The sequence below is a fragment of the Pseudophryne corroboree genome, chromosome 1 (genome assembly GCF_028390025.1).
Source record: "Pseudophryne corroboree isolate aPseCor3 chromosome 1, aPseCor3.hap2, whole genome shotgun sequence".
Taxonomy (NCBI): Eukaryota; Metazoa; Chordata; class Amphibia; order Anura; family Myobatrachidae; genus Pseudophryne; species Pseudophryne corroboree.
In genome coordinates this window covers 828,449,536-828,467,887 of record NC_086444.1, presented here as the reverse complement: position 1 = coordinate 828,467,887, position 18,352 = coordinate 828,449,536, and the positions used below count along the sequence as shown (strand labels likewise).

At 47.4% G+C, this 18,352-nt stretch overlaps 1 long non-coding RNA gene across 1 annotated transcript; it reads left to right on the top strand.

Annotated features, from left to right (window-relative positions):
* Positions 1–9,517: 9,517 nt before the first annotated feature.
* On the top strand, positions 9,518–11,362 carry LOC134950272 (uncharacterized). Its single transcript, XR_010183265.1, has 2 exons — positions 9,518–9,645; positions 10,686–11,362. It is a non-coding gene; the product is annotated as an uncharacterized LOC134950272 (long non-coding RNA).
* The last annotated feature ends 6,990 nt before the right edge of the window (positions 11,363–18,352 follow it).

The following is an 18,352-nucleotide window of genomic DNA, read 5'->3' as shown; positions in this document are numbered from 1 at the left end:
TACAAAAATTCAAGTTCAAGATGGAGTCACTCAGAGCAGTGATAGCGAATCTGGAAGAAGGGGACTTTATGGTGTCCCTGGACATCAAGGATGCTTACCTGCATGTCCCAATATGCCCTTCACACCAAGGGTACCTCATGTTCGTGGTGCAAAACTGTCATTATCAGTTTCAGACGCTGCCGTTTGGATTGTCCACGGCACCTCGGGTCTTTACCAAGGTAATGGCCGAGATGATGTTTCTTCTGCGAAGAAAAGGCGTATTAATTATCCCTTACTTGGACGATCTCCTGATAAGGGCAAGGTCCAGAGAACAGCTGGAAGACGTAGTAGCACTAACCCAAGTAGTGCTGCAACAGCACGGGTGGATTCTGAATTTTCCAAAATCTCAATTGAACCCGACGACACGTCTGCTGTTCCTGGGAATGATTCTGGACACGGTTCAGAAAAAGGTGTTTCTTCCGGAGGAGAAAGCCAGGGAGTTATCCGAACTTGTCAGGAACCTCCTAAAACCAGGAAAAGTGTCTGTGCATCAATGCACAAGAGTCCTGGGAAAGATGGTGGCTTCTTACGAAGCGATTCCATTCGGCAGATTCCACGCACAAACTTTTCAGTGGGATCTGCTGGACAAATGGTCCGGATCGCATCTGCAGATGCATCAGCGGATAACCTTATCGCCACGGACAAGGGTGTCTCTTCTGTGGTGGTTGCAGAGTGCTCATCTGTTAGAGGGCCGCAGATTCGGCATACAGGACTGGGTCCTGGTGACCACGGATGCCAGTCTGAGAGGCTGGGGAGTGGTCACACAGGGAAGAAACTTCCAGGGAGTATGGTCAAGCCTGGAGATGTCTCTTCACATAAATATACTGGAGCTAAGAGCGATTTACAATGCTCTAAGCCTGGCAAAACCCCTGCTTCAGGGTCAGCCGGTGTTGATCCAGTCGGACAACATCACGGCAGTCGCCCACGTAAACAGACAGGGCGGCACAAGAAGCAGGAGAGCAATGGCAGAAGCTGCAAGGATTCTTCGCTGGGCGGAAGATCATGTGATAGCACTGTCAGCAGTGTTCATTCCGGGAGTGGACAACTGGGAAGCAGACTTCCTCAGCAGACACGATCTACACCTGGGAGAGTGGGGACTTCATCCAGAAGTCTTCCACATGATTGTGAACCGTTGGGAAAAACCAAAGGTGGATATGATGGCGTCTCGCCTCAACAAAAAACTGGACAGGTATTGCGCCAGGTCAAGAGACCCTCAGGCAATAGCTGTGGACGCTCTGGTAACACCGTGGGTGTTCCAGTCAGTGTATGTGTTTCCTCCTCTGCCTCTCATACCAAAAGTACTGAGAATTATACGGCAAAGGGGAGTAAGAACGATACTCGTGGCTCCGGATTGGCCAAGAAGAACTTGGTACCCGGAACTTCAGGAGATGCTCACGGAAGATCCGTGGCCTCTACCTCTAAGACGGGACCTGCTTCAGCAGGGACCGTGTCTATTCCAAGACTTACCGCGGCTGCGTTTGACGGCATGGCGGTTGAACGCCGAATTCTAAGGGAAAAAGGCATTCCGGAAGAGGTCATTCCTACACTGGTAAAAGCCAGGAAGGAGGTGACTGCACAACATTATCACCGCATTTGGAGAAAATATGTTGCGTGGTGTGAGGCCAGGAAGGCCCCCACGGAGGAATTTCAACTGGGTCGATTCCTACATTTCCTGCAAACAGGATTGTCTATGGGCCTCAAATTGGGGTCCATTAAGGTTCAAATTTCGGCCCTGTCGATTTTCTTCCAGAAAGAATTGGCTTCAGTTCCTGAAGTCCAGACTTTTGTAAAAGGAGTACTACATATACAGCCCCCGGTTGTGCCCCCAGTGGCTCCGTGGGACCTTAATGTAGTTTTGGATTTTCTCAAATCCCATTGGTTTGAGCCACTCAAATCGGTGGATTTGAAATATCTTACGTGGAAAGTAACCATGCTACTGGCCCTGGCTTCAGCCAGGAGAGTATCAGAATTGGCGGCTTTATCGTATAAAAGCCCATATCTGATTTTCCATTCGGACAGGGCAGAACTGCGGACGCGTCCTCAGTTTCTGCCTAAGGTGGTGTCAGCGTTTCACCTGAACCAGCCTATTGTGGTGCCTGCGGCTACTAGCGATTTGGAGGATTCCAAGTTGCTGGACGTTGTCCGGGCATTGAAAATATATATTTCAAGGACGGCTGGAGTCAGAAAATCTGACTCGCTGTTTATACTGTATGCACCCAACAAGCTGGGTGCTCCTGCTTCTAAGCAGACGATTGCTCGTTGGATTTGTAGCACAATTCAACTTGCACATTCTGTGGCAGGCCTGCCACAGCCTAAATCTGTCAAGGCCCATTCCACAAGGAAGGTGGGCTCATCCTGGGCGGCTGCCCGAGGGGTCTCGGCATTACAACTCTGCCGAGCAGCTACGTGGTCGGGGGAGAACACGTTTGTAAAATTCTACAAATTTGATACCCTGGCTAAAGAGGACCTGGAGTTCTCTCATTCGGTGCTGCAGAGTCATCCGCACTCTCCCGCCCGTTTGGGAGCTTTGGTATAATCCCCATGGTCCTGACGGAGTCCCAGCATCCACTAGGACGTCAGAGAAAATAAGATTTTACTTACCGATAAATCTATTTCTCGTAGTCCGTAGTGGATGCTGGGCGCCCATCCCAAGTGCGGATTGTCTGCAATACTTGTACATAGTTATTGTTACAAAAAAATCGGGTTGTTATTGTTGTGAGCCGTCTGTTCAGAGGCTCCTACGTTTGTCATACTGTTAACTGGGTTCAGATCACAAGTTGTACGGTGTGATTGGTGTGGCTGGTATGAGTCTTACCCGGGATTCAAAATCCTTCCTTATTGTGTACGCTCGTCCGGGCACAGTATCCTAACTGAGGCTTGGAGGAGGATCATAGGGGGAGGAGCCAGTGCACACCACCTGATCCTAAAGCTTTATTTTTGTGCCCTGTCTCCTGCAGAGCCGCTAATCCCCATGGTCCTGACGGAGTCCCAGCATCCACTACGGACTACGAGAAATAGATTTATCGGTAAGTAAAATCTTATTATTTTTTATATCATTATCATCCAGTCTATATTAGCAGCAGACGCAGTACGGTAGTCCACGGCTGTAGCTACCTCTGTGTCGGCAGTCGCTCGTCCATCCATAATTGTATACCACCTACCTGTGGTGTTTTTTTTTTTTCTATCTTCTTGATACTAGTAGCTTACTTTAGGAGTCTGCAGTGCTGACAGTGTCCAGCAGGTCCGTCATTATAATATATACCTGTCCGGCTGCAGTAGTGATATATATATATTTTTTATATCATTATCATCCAGTCTATATTAGCAGCAGACGCAGTACGGTAGTCCACGGCTGTAGCTACCTCTGTGTCGGCTGTCGCTCATCCATCCATAATTGTATACCACCTACCTGTGGTGTTTTTTTTTTTCTATCTTCTTGATACTACTAGTAGCTTACTTTAGGAGTCTGCAGTGCTGCTGACAGTGTCCAGCAGGTCCGTCATTATATAATATATACCTGTCCGGCTGCAGTAGTGATATATATATATTTTTTATATCATTATCATCCAGTCTATATTAGCAGCAGACGCAGTACGGTAGTCCACGGCTGTAGCTACCTCTGTGTCGGCAGTCGCTCGTCCATCCATAATTGTATACCACCTACCTGTGGTGTTTTTTTTTTTTCTATCTTCTTGATACTACTAGTAGCTTACTTTAGGAGTCTGCAGTGCTGCTGACAGTGTCCAGCAGGTCCGTCATTATATAATATATACCTGTCCGGCTGCAGTAGTGATATATATATATTTTTTACATCATTATCATCCAGTCTATATTAGCAGCAGACGCAGTACGGTAGTCCACGGCTGTAGCTACCTCTGTGTCGGCAGTCGCTCGTCCATCCATAATTGTATACCACCTACCTGTTGTGTTTTTTTTTTCTATCTTCTTGATACTAGTAGCTTACTTTAGGAGTCTGCAGTGCTGACAGTGTCCAGCAGGTCCGTCATTATATAATATATACCTGTCCGGCTGCAGTAGTGATATATATATATTTTTTATATCATTATCATCCAGTCTATATTAGCAGCAGACGCAGTACGGTAGTCCACGGCTGTAGCTACCTCTGTGTCGGCAGTCGCTCGTCCATCCATAATTGTATACCACCTACCTGTGGTGTTTTTTTTTTTTTCTATCTTCTTGATACTAGTAGCTTACTTTAGGAGTCTGCAGTGCTGACAGTGTCCAGCAGGTCCGTCATTATATAATATATACCTGTCCGGCTGCAGTAGTGATATATATATATATTTTTTATATCATTATCATCCAGTCTATATTAGCAGCAGACGCAGTACGGTAGTCCACGGCTGTAGCTACCTCTGTGTCGGCAGTCGCTCGTCCATCCATAAGTATACTAGTATCCATCCATCTCCATTGTTTACCTGAGGTGCCTTTTAGTTGTGCCTATTAAAATATGGAGAACAAAAATGTTGAGGTTCCAAAAATAGGGAAAGATCAAGATCGACTTCCACCTCGTGCTGAAGCTGCTGCCACTAGTCATGGCCGAGACGATGAAATGCCAGCAACGTCGTCTGCCAAGGCCGATGCCCAATGTCATAGTACAGAGCATGTAAAATCCAAAACACCAAATATCAGTAAAAAAAGGACTCAAAAATCTAAAATAAAATTGTCGGAGGAGAAGCGTAAACTTGCCAATATGCCATTTACCACACGGAGTGGCAAGGAACGGCTGAGGCCCTGGCCTATGTTCATGGCTAGTGGTTCAGCTTCACATGAGGATGGAAGCACTCAGCCTCTCGCTAGAAAAATGAAAAGACTCAAGCTGGCAAAAGCACAGCAAAGAACTGTGCGTTCTTCGAAATCACAAATCCACAAGGAGAGTCCAATTGTGTCGTTTGCGATGCCTGACCTTCCCAACACTGGACGTGAAGAGCATGCGCCTTCCACCATTTGCACGCCCCCTGCAAGTGCTGGAAGGAGCACCCGCAGTCCAGTTCCTGATAGTCAGATTGAAGATGTCAGTGTTGAAGTACACCAGGATGAGGAGGATATGGGTGTTGCTGGCGCTGGGGAGGAAATTGACCAGGAGGATTCTGATGGTGAGGTGGTTTGTTTAAGTCAGGCACCCGGGGAGACACCTGTTGTCCGTGGGAGGAATAGGGCCATTGACATGCCTGGTGAAAATACAAAAAAAAACAGCTCTTCGGTGTGGAAGTATTTCAACAGAAATGCGGACAACATTTGTCAAGCCGTGTGTTGCCTTTGTCAAGCTGTAATAAGTAGGGGTAAGGACGTTAACCACCTTGGAACATCCTCCCTTATACGTCACCTGCAGCGCATTCATCATAAGTCAGTGACAAGTTCAAAACTTTGGGCGACAGCGGAAGCAGTCCACTGACCAGTAAATCCCTTCCTCTTGTAACCAAGCTCACGCAAACCACCCCACCAACTCCCTCAGTGTCAATTTCCTCCTTCCCCAGGAATGCCAATAGTCCTGCAGGCCATGTCACTGGCAATTCTGACGAGTCCTCTCCTGCCTGGGATTCCTCCGATGCATCCTTGCGTGTAACGCCTACTGCTGCTGGCGCTGCTGTTGTTGCTGCTGGGAGTCGATGGTCATCCCAGAGGGGAAGTCGTACTCGTAAGACCACTTTTACTACTTCCACCAAGCAATTGACTGTCCAACAGTCCTTTGCGAGGAAGATGAAATATCACAGCAGTCATCCTGCTGCAAAGCGGATAACTGAGGCCTTGGCATCCTGGGCGGTGAGAAACGTGGTTCCGGTATCCATCATTACTGCAGAGCCAACTAGAGACTTGTTGGAGGTACTGTGTCCCCGGTACCAAATACCATCTAGGTTCCATTTCTCTAGGCAGGCGATACCGAAAATGTACACAGACCTCAGAAAAAGACTCACCAGTGTCCTAAAAAATGCAGTTGTACCCAATGTCCACTTAACCACGGACATGTGGACAAGTGGAGCAGGGCAGGCTCAGGATTATATGACTGTGACAGCCCACTGGGTAGATGTATGGACTCCCGCCGCAAGAACAGCAGCGGCGGCACCAGTAGCAGCATCTCGCAAACGCCAACTCTTTCCTAGGCAGGCTACGCTTTGTATCACCGCTTTCCAGAATACGCACACAGCTAAAAACCTCTTACGGCAACTGAGGAAGATCATCGCAGAATGGCTTACCCCAATTGGACTCTCCTGTGGATTTGTGGCATCGGACAACGCCAGCAATATTGTGTGTGCATTAAATCTGGGCAAATTCCAGCACGTCCCATGTTTTGCACATACCTTGAATTTGGTGGTGCAGAATTATTTAAAAAACGAGAGGGGCGTGCAAGAGATGCTGTCGGTGGCCAGAAGAATTGCGGGACACTTTCGGCGTACAGGCACCACGTACAGAAGACTGGAGCACCACCAAAAACGCCTGAACCTGCCCTGCCATCATCTGAAGCAAGAAGTGGTAACGAGGTGGAATTCAACCCTCTATATGCTTCAGAGGTTGGAGGAGCAGCAAAAGGCCATTCAAGCCTATACAACTGAGCACAATATAGGAGGTGGAATGCACCTGTCTCAAGCGCAGTGGAGAATGATTTCAACGTTGTGCAAGGTTCTGCAACCTTTTGAACTTGCCACACGTGAAGTCAGTTCAGACACTGCCAGCCTGAGTCAGGTCATTCCCCTCATCAGGCTTTTGCAGAAGAAGCTGGAGACATTGAAGGAGGAGCTAACACAGAGCGATTCCGCTAGGCATGTGGGACTTGTGGATGGAGCCCTTAATTCGCTTAACAAGGATTCACGGGTGGTCAATCTGTTGAAATCAGAGCACTACATTTTGGCCACCGTGCTCGATCCTAGATTTAAAACCTACCTTGGATCTCTCTTTCCGGCAGACACAAGTCTGCTGGGGTTCAAAGAACTGCTGGTGACAAAATTGTCAAGTCAAGCGGAACGCGACCTGTCAACATCTCCTCCTTCACATTCTCCCGCAACTGGGGGTGTGAGGAAAAGGCTCAGAATTCCGAGCCCACCCGCTGGCGGTGATGCAGGGCAGTCTGGAGCGACTGCTGATGCTGACATCTGGTCCGGACTGAAGGACCTGACAACGATTACGGACATGTCGTCTACTGTCACTGCATATGATTCTCTCCCCATTGAAAGAATGGTGGAGGATTATATGAGTGACCGCATCCAAGTAGGCACGTCAGACAGTCCGTACTTATACTGGCAGGAAAAAGAGGCAATTTGGAGGCCCTTGCACAAACTGGCTTTATTCTACCTAAGTTGCCCTCCCACAAGTGTGTACTCCGAAAGAGTGTTTAGTGCCGCCGCTCACCTTGTCAGCAATCGGAGTACGAGTTTACATCCAGAAAATGTGGAGAAGATGATGTTCATTAAAATGAATTATAATCAATTCCTCCGTGGAGACATTCACCAGCAGCAATTGCCTCCACAAAGTACACAGGGAGCTGAGATGGTGGATTCCAGTGGGGACGAATTGATAATCTGTGAGGAGGGGGATGTACACGGTGATATATCGGAGGATGATGATGAGGTGGACATCTTGCCTCTGTAGAGCCAGTTTGTGCAAGGAGAGATTAATTGCTTCTTTTTTGGTGGGGGTCCAAACCAACCCGTCATTTCAGTCACAGTCGTGTGGCAGACCCTGTCACGGAAATGATGGGTTGGTTAAAGTGTGCATGTCCTGTTTATACAACATAAGGGTGGGTGGGAGGGCCCAAGGACAATTCCATCTTGCACCTCTTTTTTCTTTCATTTTTCTTTGCGTCATGTGCTGTTTGGGGAGTGTTTTTTGGAAGGGCCATCCTGCGTGACACTGCAGTGCCACTCCTAGATGGGCCAGGTGTTTGTGTCGGCCACTTGGGTCGCTTATCTTACTCACACAGCTACCTAATTGCGCCTCTTTTTTTCTTTGCGTCATGTGCTGTTTGGGGAGTGTTTTTTGGAAGGGCCATCCTGCGTGACACTGCAGTGCCACTCCTAGATGGGCCAGGTGTTTGTGTCGGCCACTTGGGTCGCTTATCTTACTCACACAGCTACCTAATCGCGCCTCTTTTTTTCTTTGCGTCATGTGCTGTTTGGGGAGTGTTTTTTGGAAGGGCCATCCTGCGTGACACTGCAGTGCCACTCCTAGATGGGCCAGGTGTTTGTGTCGGCCACTTGGGTCGCTTATCTTACTCACACAGCTACCTCATTGCGCCTCTTTTTTTTCTTCTTTGCGTCATGTGCTGTTTGGGGAGTGTTTTTTGGAAGGGCCATCCTGCGTGACACTGCAGTGCCACTCCTAGATGGGCCAGGTGTTTGTGTCGGCCACTTGGGTCGCTTATCTTACTCACACAGCTACCTAATTGCGCCTCTTTTTTTCTTTGCGTCATGTGCTGTTTGGGGAGTGTTTTTTGGAAGGGCCATCCTGCGTGACACTGCAGTGCCACTCCTAGATGGGCCAGGTGTTTGTGTCGGCCACTTGGGTCGCTTATCTTACTCACACAGCTACCTAATTGCGCCTCTTTTTTTCTTTGCGTCATGTGCTGTTTGGGGAGTGTTTTTTGGAAGGGCCATCCTGCGTGACACTGCAGTGCCACTCCTAGATGGGCCAGGTGTTTGTGTCGGCCACTTGGGTCGCTTATCTTACTCACACAGCTACCTCATTGCGCCTCTTTTTTTCTTTGCGTCATGTGCTGTTTGGGGAGTGTTTTTTGGAAGGGCCATCCTGCGTGACACTGCAGTGCCACTCCTAGATGGGCCAGGTGTTTGTGTCGGCCACTTGGGTCGCTTATCTTACTCACACAGCTACCTCATTGCGCCTCTTTTTTTCTTTGCGTCATGTGCTGTTTGGGGAGTGTTTTTTGGAAGGGCCATCCTGCGTGACACTGCAGTGCCACTCCTAGATGGGCCAGGTGTTTGTGTCGGCCACTTGGGTCGCTGAGCTTAGTCATCCAGCGACCTCGGTGCAAATTTTAGGACTAAAAATAATATTGTGAGGTGTGAGGTGTTCAGAATAGACTGAAAATGAGTGGAAATAATGGTTATTGAGGTTAATAATACTTTGGGATCAAAATGACCCCCAAATTCTATGATTTAAGCTGTTTTTTAGGGTTTTTTGAAAAAAAAAAACGAATCCAAAACACACCCGAATCCGACAAAAAAAATTCGGTGAGGTTTTGCCAAAACGCGTTCGAACCCAAAACACGGCCGCGGAACCAAACCCAAAACCAAAACACAAAACCCGAAAAATTTCCGGTGCTCATCACTAATTCTAATGTGAATGTAATAACTTTAAATAAGGTGTGATATCACATTTTCCTTATGTCAGTCACACAAAAGACAGGTGAGTCTGTGAGGTTATGCTGTGATGTCATAATGGGACTCAAACCAGAAAGAACCAGTCCCGGCTGGCCTGGTGGGATCTGTGAGGTCATGCTGTGATGTCATAACGGTATCAACTGCCTATATCCCGGCTTGGCTGCTGCCTCTCTCATTCTCCTTCAATACCTGGAGACACAAAGCTCACCGGCAGGAGTAGAAACAACTGGCAGGAGAAACACACTTGGCTGAGGTTAGTAACTGGACAAAGGCAAGGGCAGCTTAGTTAGATGTGGCAGCAGACTTAGGGGCTCATTTATCAGCTATTCAAAACCTGTTGCATATGTGCTCCAGCCAATCAGCTCCCAACTGTCATGTGTTTAAAAATGACCGTTGGGAGCTGATTGGCTGGAGCAACATTTATCATACGGAATGAGTTTTAAACAGCTAAAAATCATTGATAAATGGGCAACAAGAATCAGAGGGGAATAGAAATGATTGCTTTAATGATTTAATAAGACAGAACATAGGATACAGATTTTACAGATACTACACATTAAACTGGAAACAAATACATAGTAAATTAAATTATGTCATACTGTAGCTGGTGCTTATTTAAATAATACTATCATATGTTTTATTTAAAATGTTTTGTATTATACATGTGTATGTTAGTTTATTGTAGTGGTCACTGAGGTTTTCCATGATGGTTTCATCTTCTGCCACTGAAGCCAAACTACGGAGCTATTTATGTACTGAGAAATCCTCACCGCTCTCCTGGTTTCCTTATTACACACTGAGCCATAGAGTACATCAGCAATACATGGCCACCATTAATAGTAATCTAGGGGGAGATCTCTCATCCCTTCTAATGATGGGAGGTGTTGCCTATAGCAACAATCCAATGTTAACTACTGTATCATTGCATGGAGTATACTAGATAAATAATAGCTAGAAGATAATTGGTTGCTATGGGCAACAGCTCCTTTTTATACTCTTTAGAAGGTTTGATAAGTCTGAAAATATTAGGGAAGGCAGAAAGTAGGTTTATGTCGGACACCGCAGATGATTTTACAAATTCCAACAATGAAAATGTTCTCAGCTTACATAAGTATAATAGTAACCGGTGAAATGGACTGTCCAGAAAGGCCATTATACAGCTTACAGTTTCAGGTTCTAGCTGATCTTAAATATGAATGTATATCCTTAAATACTGTAGTTGATGTTACTTACAATTGTAAATGCATTGCAAGGCATCTAACACTGTCTACTCTTCATCTTTCTCCACATCAGCACTATGGCCCCGAGATGGATGATCACACTGTGGGAGACGATAACTGCCTGCTGTCCATGCAGAAGATACAGGAGCTGGAATGCACAGAGAAGAGATGCCCACTTGCCTCGCCATACCAGGCTTGAGGAAGAAATGCCTCCAACCAAGCCAGTGGGTTATGATCACACTGATGGCAGTTTATCCAAAAAACTATCTCCCAGTGAGAAGAACAAGGATCGCCAGATAAAAGTCCTCGATCTCATTAACAAACAGTTAGTCGAGGAGAACAACTTGTTAGCAGCAGAAAACACCTTATTAAAGATCAAGGTTGAAATGCTTAAAGACACGCTAACGAAGGTCATAGAGCTGTTGTAGGCCCCTGTGTAACTCCGCCGCTGTTACGGAGGCTCACCCAGTAGCTGACCAGTAACCATGGATTCTTATCTTTATGCACTCACCTATTAGAGCAGGGGGAAATATGCACTGAGAGGTTTCTGTAATCTTCTAATCGAAAAGGAGCGACCTTTCTTTTTTGAAGTCTGCAGAAATCTGTCAGTGTGTATTTTCCACCTTTTCTCACCTTCTCTAATAGGTAAGTACATAAAAACAGTGATCCATGGCCAACATCTACTGGTTACAGCTTACTGTGGTTATATCTGGTAGTTAATCTTTAACATCAATAAAGAGCCAGAGCAAAGATATTGTCTTCAGCGCATTATTGTCTCTATTTAATGTATTTGTAGTGAGAAATATATCTTATGTCTATCTAAATATATAACTATGATAATTATTTATAATATGAAAAAATATTCATATTGTCAGGGAAAACAATTCCATTATCACCAGTAAGGGGTGGGTGTAAGTCCCGATACTAATAGTGACTGTGGATGGAGATACTCGGCGGCACGTCCTTCTGTGTGAAGACAAACAGATAACCGGCATAGATGGCGGATATTCGCATTAGCAGACGACAGTAAACAGGCTGCTGCGGTTGCACAAAGCAGCGTCTGCCGATGTGTCCTTAGTGTTTCTATTAGTGTTTCACACCTTACACACTTAGACCTATTTTATCTCCTTATATGCTTCTTTTTACATATTATTTTAAGTCGGGATGCCGGTGGTCAGCATACCGACGCTGGGATCCCGGCCGCCAGAATGCCGGCAGGGGGCCGAGGGCTATTCCCACTCGTGGGGGTCCGTGACACTCATAGAGTGGGAATAGAACCAGGGCCGGATTAACAATGGGGCGGGTGGAGCTGCAGCTCCAGGCCCCCCATCACAATAGGCCCACAGCACCTGTTATGCTGCTGCAGCCAGGATTTTTTTTCCTGCTACAGCAGCTTACAAGTGACAGTACCTCCTGCGCGCAGTTAGATGTATTGATAGGTAGTAGATGCCGGCGGAACGGCTCAAAGCTCAAACACATGGGCAGGTGATGCAGGAACTCGGCAGGGGGCGGGGCTACGGGGTCCAGGGGGCGGGGCTACATGGGACACTAAGGCTGCCTGCTGCTCATGGCTGCTGCTGCTGTGAGAGGGAGAGTTGAAGCAGGAGAGAGAATGCAGGGACGGCCCAGCCCAGTGAGACTACACTATGCTGTAGTGTGTAAGGTACAGGGAATTGTGTGACTGTGTGTGTGACTTGTGTATGTATATATCTGTGTGTGTGACTTCCATGTGAACTTCTATATGTGTGTGTGTCTTGCATGTGAGCAGCTGCAGGGGTCAGGAGTTAGTATAGTGCAAGGGTAAGAAAGTGTGTGACTGTGATAGAGCGCAAGGGAGGGGGTGTGATAAAGCGCAGGAGGACGGAGTGTGTGACTGTGATAGAGCACGGGGGAGGGGGTGTGATAAAGCGCAGGAGGACGGAGTGTGTGACTGTGATAGAGCGTAGGGGAGGGGTAGTGATAAAGCGCAGTGGGAGGGAGTGTGTGACTGATAGAGCGCAAGGGATGGGGTGTGATAAAGCACAGTGGGAGGGAGTGTGGGACTGTGATAGAGCGTGGGGGAGGGGGGGTGTTACTGTGATAGACCATGGGGAGGGAGTGTAATAAAGTGCAGGGGGAGGGATTGTGTGACTGTGATAGAGCACGGGGAAGGGGGTGTGATAAAGCGCAGGGGGGAGGGAGTGTGTGACTGTGATAGAGCACGGGGGAGGGTGTGTGTGACTGTGATAAAGCACAAGGTGAGGGGTGTGATAAAGAGCAGGCAAAGGAAGTGTGTGATAGAGCATGTGGGGAGAGAGTGTGCTAAAGCGTAGGGCGCGGGGGAGGGGAGTGTGTTAATGTAATAGATTGTATTGTGGGGTGGGAGTGTGAATGTAATAGAGTGAGGGGGGAGGGAGTGTGTGAGTGTGATATAGCGCGGGGGGAGGGAGTGTGGTAAAGTGCAGGCCATGGGAGGAGAGTGTGTCAGTGTGATGTAGCGCAGGCCGCGGGGGGGAGGGAGTGTGTCAGTGTGATACAGCACAGGCCACAAGGGAGTGTGGGGGCAATGTGTTTTTCCTACTGAGGCCATTGAGGTTTTTTTCCGCCCTTTTGGGGTCCAGTGTGTTTTATTTTACCTGTAGGTGCCAATGTTTTTGTTTGTATTTTCCTGTCGGGTGCCAATGTGTCTTAAGAATGATTACCAGCTCAGTGGTATGAATATGAAGTCAACTGTTTCCCATAACTGGAGATTTCTCAAGGTGATGTAAAATTCAAAAGTGGTTATATCGTTTGTGTATCGGTGAGTGCCCTGTTAGTGGAAAATTGCCTGCATGTGATCACCTTTGGATGCGGTGACATTATGTAGCACCCTTACTGGTGAGACTGCGGGAGGAGTGCATATTGCTTTAAATAATAATTCATATAAGCGTGTATTTTACCCAGAAATTAGGATCAAGAACTCGCTTATATAAAACAAAATGGTCTCTGGAGATGCACTCTGTGTACAGCCAATCCCTGCTTGCCTGTATAGAAAAGTTTTGTGTATAGTAAATATTGTTTGTTTGGGGGGGAGGGAGCAAACTGAGTGTGCTGCTTGTAGTGTTTTATATACTGTGGGGTATATTTACTAAGCTCCCGATTTTGACCGAGATGCCGTTTTTTCTTCAAAGTGTCATCTCGGTTAATCTCGGTCATTTACTAAACACTAATCACGGCAGTGATGAGGGCATTCGTAATTTTTTGCTAGTTCAGGTAAAAAATTACGAATGAATACACCATCGGTCAAATTACGCCTGTTTAGATATGAATCTCGGTCATTTACTAAGAAGTGCAAAGCAAAAAAACACAAAACACTGCCGTGAAAAATTACAACTCGTAAAAAAGTCCTAAAAAAAAACAGACCTGCTTTTTTTTTCCGTGATTTGAGATGCATGCAGGGATCCATGAGATCCGTGCATGTATATCAGTGGGAAGGGGTGGGAAAGTGCTTATTTTTGCCAAAAAAATTGCGTGGGGTCCCCCCTCCTAAGCATAACCAGCCTCGGGCTCTTTGAGCCGATCCTGGTTGCAGAAATATGGGGGAAAAAATGACAGGGGTTCCCCCATATTTAAGCAACCAGCATCGGGCTCTGCGCCTGGTCCTGGTCCCAAAAATACGGGGGACAAAAAGAGTAGGGGTCCCCCGTATTTTTAAAACCAGCACCGGGCTCCACTAGCTGGACAGATAATGCCACAGCCGGGGGTCACTTTTATACAGCGCCCTGCGGCCGTGGCATCAAAAATCCAACTAGTCACCCCTGGCCGGGGTACCCTGGGGGAGTGGGAACCCCTTCAATCAAGGGGTCCCCCCCCCCAGCCACCCAAGGGCCAGGGGTGAAGCCCGAGGCTGTCCCCCCCCCATCCAATGGGCTGCGGATGGGAGGGCTGATAGCCTTTGTTGTAAAATAAAAGATATTGTTTTTAGTAGCAGTACTACAAGTCCCAGCAAGCCTCCCCCGCATGCTGGTACTTGGAGAACCACAAGTACCAGCATGCGGCGGAAAAACGGGCCCGCTGGTACCTGTAGTACTACCACTAAAAAAATACCCAAAAAAACACAAGACACACACACCGTGAAAGTATAATTTTATTACATACATACACACATACATACATACTTACCTTATGTTCTCACGCAGGTCGGTCCTCTTCTCCAGTAGAATCCAAGGGCTACCTGTTGAAGAAATTCTACTCACCAGATCCATGGGTCCAGGCTCCTCGGCAAATCCAGGGTTAATCCACGTACTTGAATAAATAAAAAAAAACGGTGTCCCGACCACGAACTGAAAGGGGACCCATGTTTGCACATGGGTCACCTTCCCACGAATGCCAGAAACCCACTTTGACTTCTGTCTAAGTGGGTTTCTTCAGCCAATCAGGGAGTGCCACGTTGTAGCACTCTCCTGATCAGCTGTGTGCTGCTGTCCTCACTGACAGGCGGCACACGGCAGTGTTACAATGTAGCGCCTATGCGCTCCATTGTAACCAATGCTGGGAACTTTCTGCTCAGCGGTGACGTCACTTTAGGTCAACCGCAGGGCAGAAAGTTCCCATCATTGGTTACAATGTAGCGCATAGGCGCTACATTGTAACACTGCCGCGTGCTGCCTGTCAGTGAGGACAGCAGCACACAGCTGATCAGGAGAGTGCTACAACGTGGCACTCCCTGATTGGCTGAAGAAACCCACTTAGACAGAAGTCAAAGTGGGTTTCTGGCATTCGTGGGAAGGTGACCCATGTGCAAACATGGGTCCCCTTTCAGTTCGTGGTCGGGACACCGTTTTTTTTTATTTATTCAAGTACGTGGATTAACCCTGGATTTGCCGAGGAGCCTGGACCCATGGATCTGGTGAGTAGAATTTCTTCAACAGGTAGCCCTTGGATTCTACTGGAGAAGAGGACCGACCTGCGTGAGAACATAAGGTAAGTATGTATGTATGTGTGTATGTATGTAATAAAATTATACTTTCACGGTGTGTGTGTCTTGTGTTTTTTTGGGTATTTTTTTAGTGGTAGTACTACAGGTACCAGCGGGCCCGTTTTTCCGCCGCATGCTGGTACTTGTGGTTCTCCAAGTACCAGCATGCGGGGGAGGCTTGCTGGGACTTGTAGTACTGCTACTAAAAACAATATCTTTTCATTATCACAAATGGCTATCAGCCTCCCCATCCGCAGCCCATTGGATGGGGGGGGACAGCCTCGGGCTTCACCCCTGGCCCTTGGGTGGCTGGGGGGGGGGGACCCCTTGATTGAAGGGGTCCCCACTCCCCCAGGGTACCCCGGCCAGGGGTGACTAGTTGGATTTTTGATGCCACGGCCGCAGGGCGCTGTATAAAAGTGACCCCCGGCTGTGGCATTATCTGTCCAGCTAGTGGAGCCCGGTGCTGGTTTTAAAAATACGGGGGACCCCTACTCTTTTTGTCCCCCGTATTTTTGGAACCAGGACCAGGCGCAGAGCCCGATGCTGGTTGCTTAAATATGGGGGAACCCCTGTCAATTTTTTCCCCATATTTCTGCAACCAGGATCGGCTCAAAGAGCCCGAGGCTGGTTATGCTTAGGAGGGGGGACCCCACGCATTTTTTTTTTGGGATTTTACATTGTTTAATTAAAAAAAAAAAAAATAAGAACCCCAGCACGGATCACACAGATCCGGCCGAGATTGATTGTAAAAAAAAACGGCAGTGTTTTGCTAATCACTGCCGTAAAAATAGGTAAAAAAAAACGAATGACATCGACATCGGAAGCAAAGAAAAAAACGAATACGACAGCTTAGTAAATCCATCGTAATCAATTCAAAAAGTTGCAGTTTTACACTGTCGATGTCATTCGTGATTGAACTTTGACCTATTTTCGGAAATTACGAATCTTAGTAAATATACCCCTGTGTGTTGGGTCCTTTTTTGTGTATTGCCAACCCCCCTCAATAAAAACCAAAGCCTGCCCCGCTGTCCCCCAAAAAATATTTTATGTGTATAGCACCAGAATATAATATACAGATAGTTTAGCACCATTAAAACAGGATTCAGTCAGGATCCCTGTAGTCGGGATCCTGGCAGTCGAAATACCGATGCCAGAATCCCGACAGTACTCAGAAAACCGGCGCCGGAATCTCGAACAATGATTACACAGACCACCAGAGATAAGCCGCGGGGGGGAGGGATGTTAGGTTTAGGTTGCGGGGGGGCGCGGAATGAGGTCAGGGTTAAGCTGTGGGGAGGGAGGGTAAGGGTTAGGCACGCCCGGGGAGCGTTAGTCTGCGGTGGGGGGCGGTTAGGGTTAGGCTACGGGAATGGTGGGTTAGGGTTAGGGGGGGTTAGGGATCAGGGTTAGCTTAGTTAATTAGTTCATGTCGGTATTTTCAACATCAGGATGCCGCTGTCTGTATTTTGACAGCTGGCATCCCAACCGTCGGGATCCTGATACCAACCCCATTAAAACATATATAATAACCAAAATATTGGGCCTGATTCTGAGTCAAACTCAGGCACATCTGTGTGTGCATCTTTTGCTTCTGTATGCTATTATTGGTACAAGCCCTTCGTTGGTGTACAGCGGTGCGTGTGTATATGCAAGCAGTGACATGTCCACTTACAGCTTCTTTAGACATTGCAAACCCTCTTGGTGCATCTTAAAACACAAACTTCAAGAACTGCACCTGCCCCATGCTAGGTGCAGATCTCTGACAGACTACTGCCTCCAATGTTTGCAATTAATTATTATTTTATTATTATTCTTTATTTATATGGCGCCACGAGGGTTCCGCAGCGCCCAATTACAGAGTACATAAATAATCAAACAGGAAAACAGCAACTTACAGTTGAAGACAGTATGGGATAAGTACAGGGTAAATAAACATAGTTACATCAGCAGATGACACTGGAATAAGTATCAGGTGGCAGAAGACTGCTGGATGTGGTACAGTTGAAGAATATTAAAGTAAGACAAAGGAAAAGCACATGAGGGAAGAGGGCCCTGCTCGTGAGAGCTTACAATCTAAAGGGGAGGGGTAGACAGGCAGGGGTGACACAGATGGGGTACATAGAGAATGTGGAATAGAGGCTTAAGATGAGATTTGGCTGGGTTTGGTGAAGAAGTGGGTCTTGAGAGCCCGTTTGAAGTTTTGTAGAGAGGTGGAGAGTCTGAGGGGGAGAGGTAGGGAATTCCAGAGAAGTGGTGCAGCACGCGAAAAATCTTGGAGGTAGGAGTGGGAGGAAGTAATCCGTAGGCAGGAGAGTCGTCGTGCATTACCAGAGCGAAGAGGACGGGTGGGAGTGTAAAGGGAGATAAGGTCAGAGATGTAGGTGGGAGAGGAGTGGGTGAGGGCTTTGTAAGCGAGTGTGAGAAGCTTGAAATGGATTCTGAAAGGGAAGGGGAGCCAGTGAAGGGCTAGTAGGAGAGGAGAGGTAGACGTAGTGCGTTTGGTGAGGAAAATGAGCCGGGCAGCAGCTTTGAGGATAGATTGGAGTGGAGAGAGGTGTTTGTCAGGAATGCCAGTCAGGAGGAGATTACAGTAGTCCAGTCTGGAGATGACCAGTGAGTGGATAAGAGTCTTAGTAGCATCCTGGGTCAGAAAGGGTCTGATCCTGGAAATATTTTTTAGATGAAAACGGCAGATTTGTGAGAGGTGCTGAATGTGTGGTTTGAAGGAGAAGGAGGAGTCAAGGATTACTCCAAGACAGCGAACTTGGGGGCTAGAGGAGATAGTAGTGCCATCAATAGAT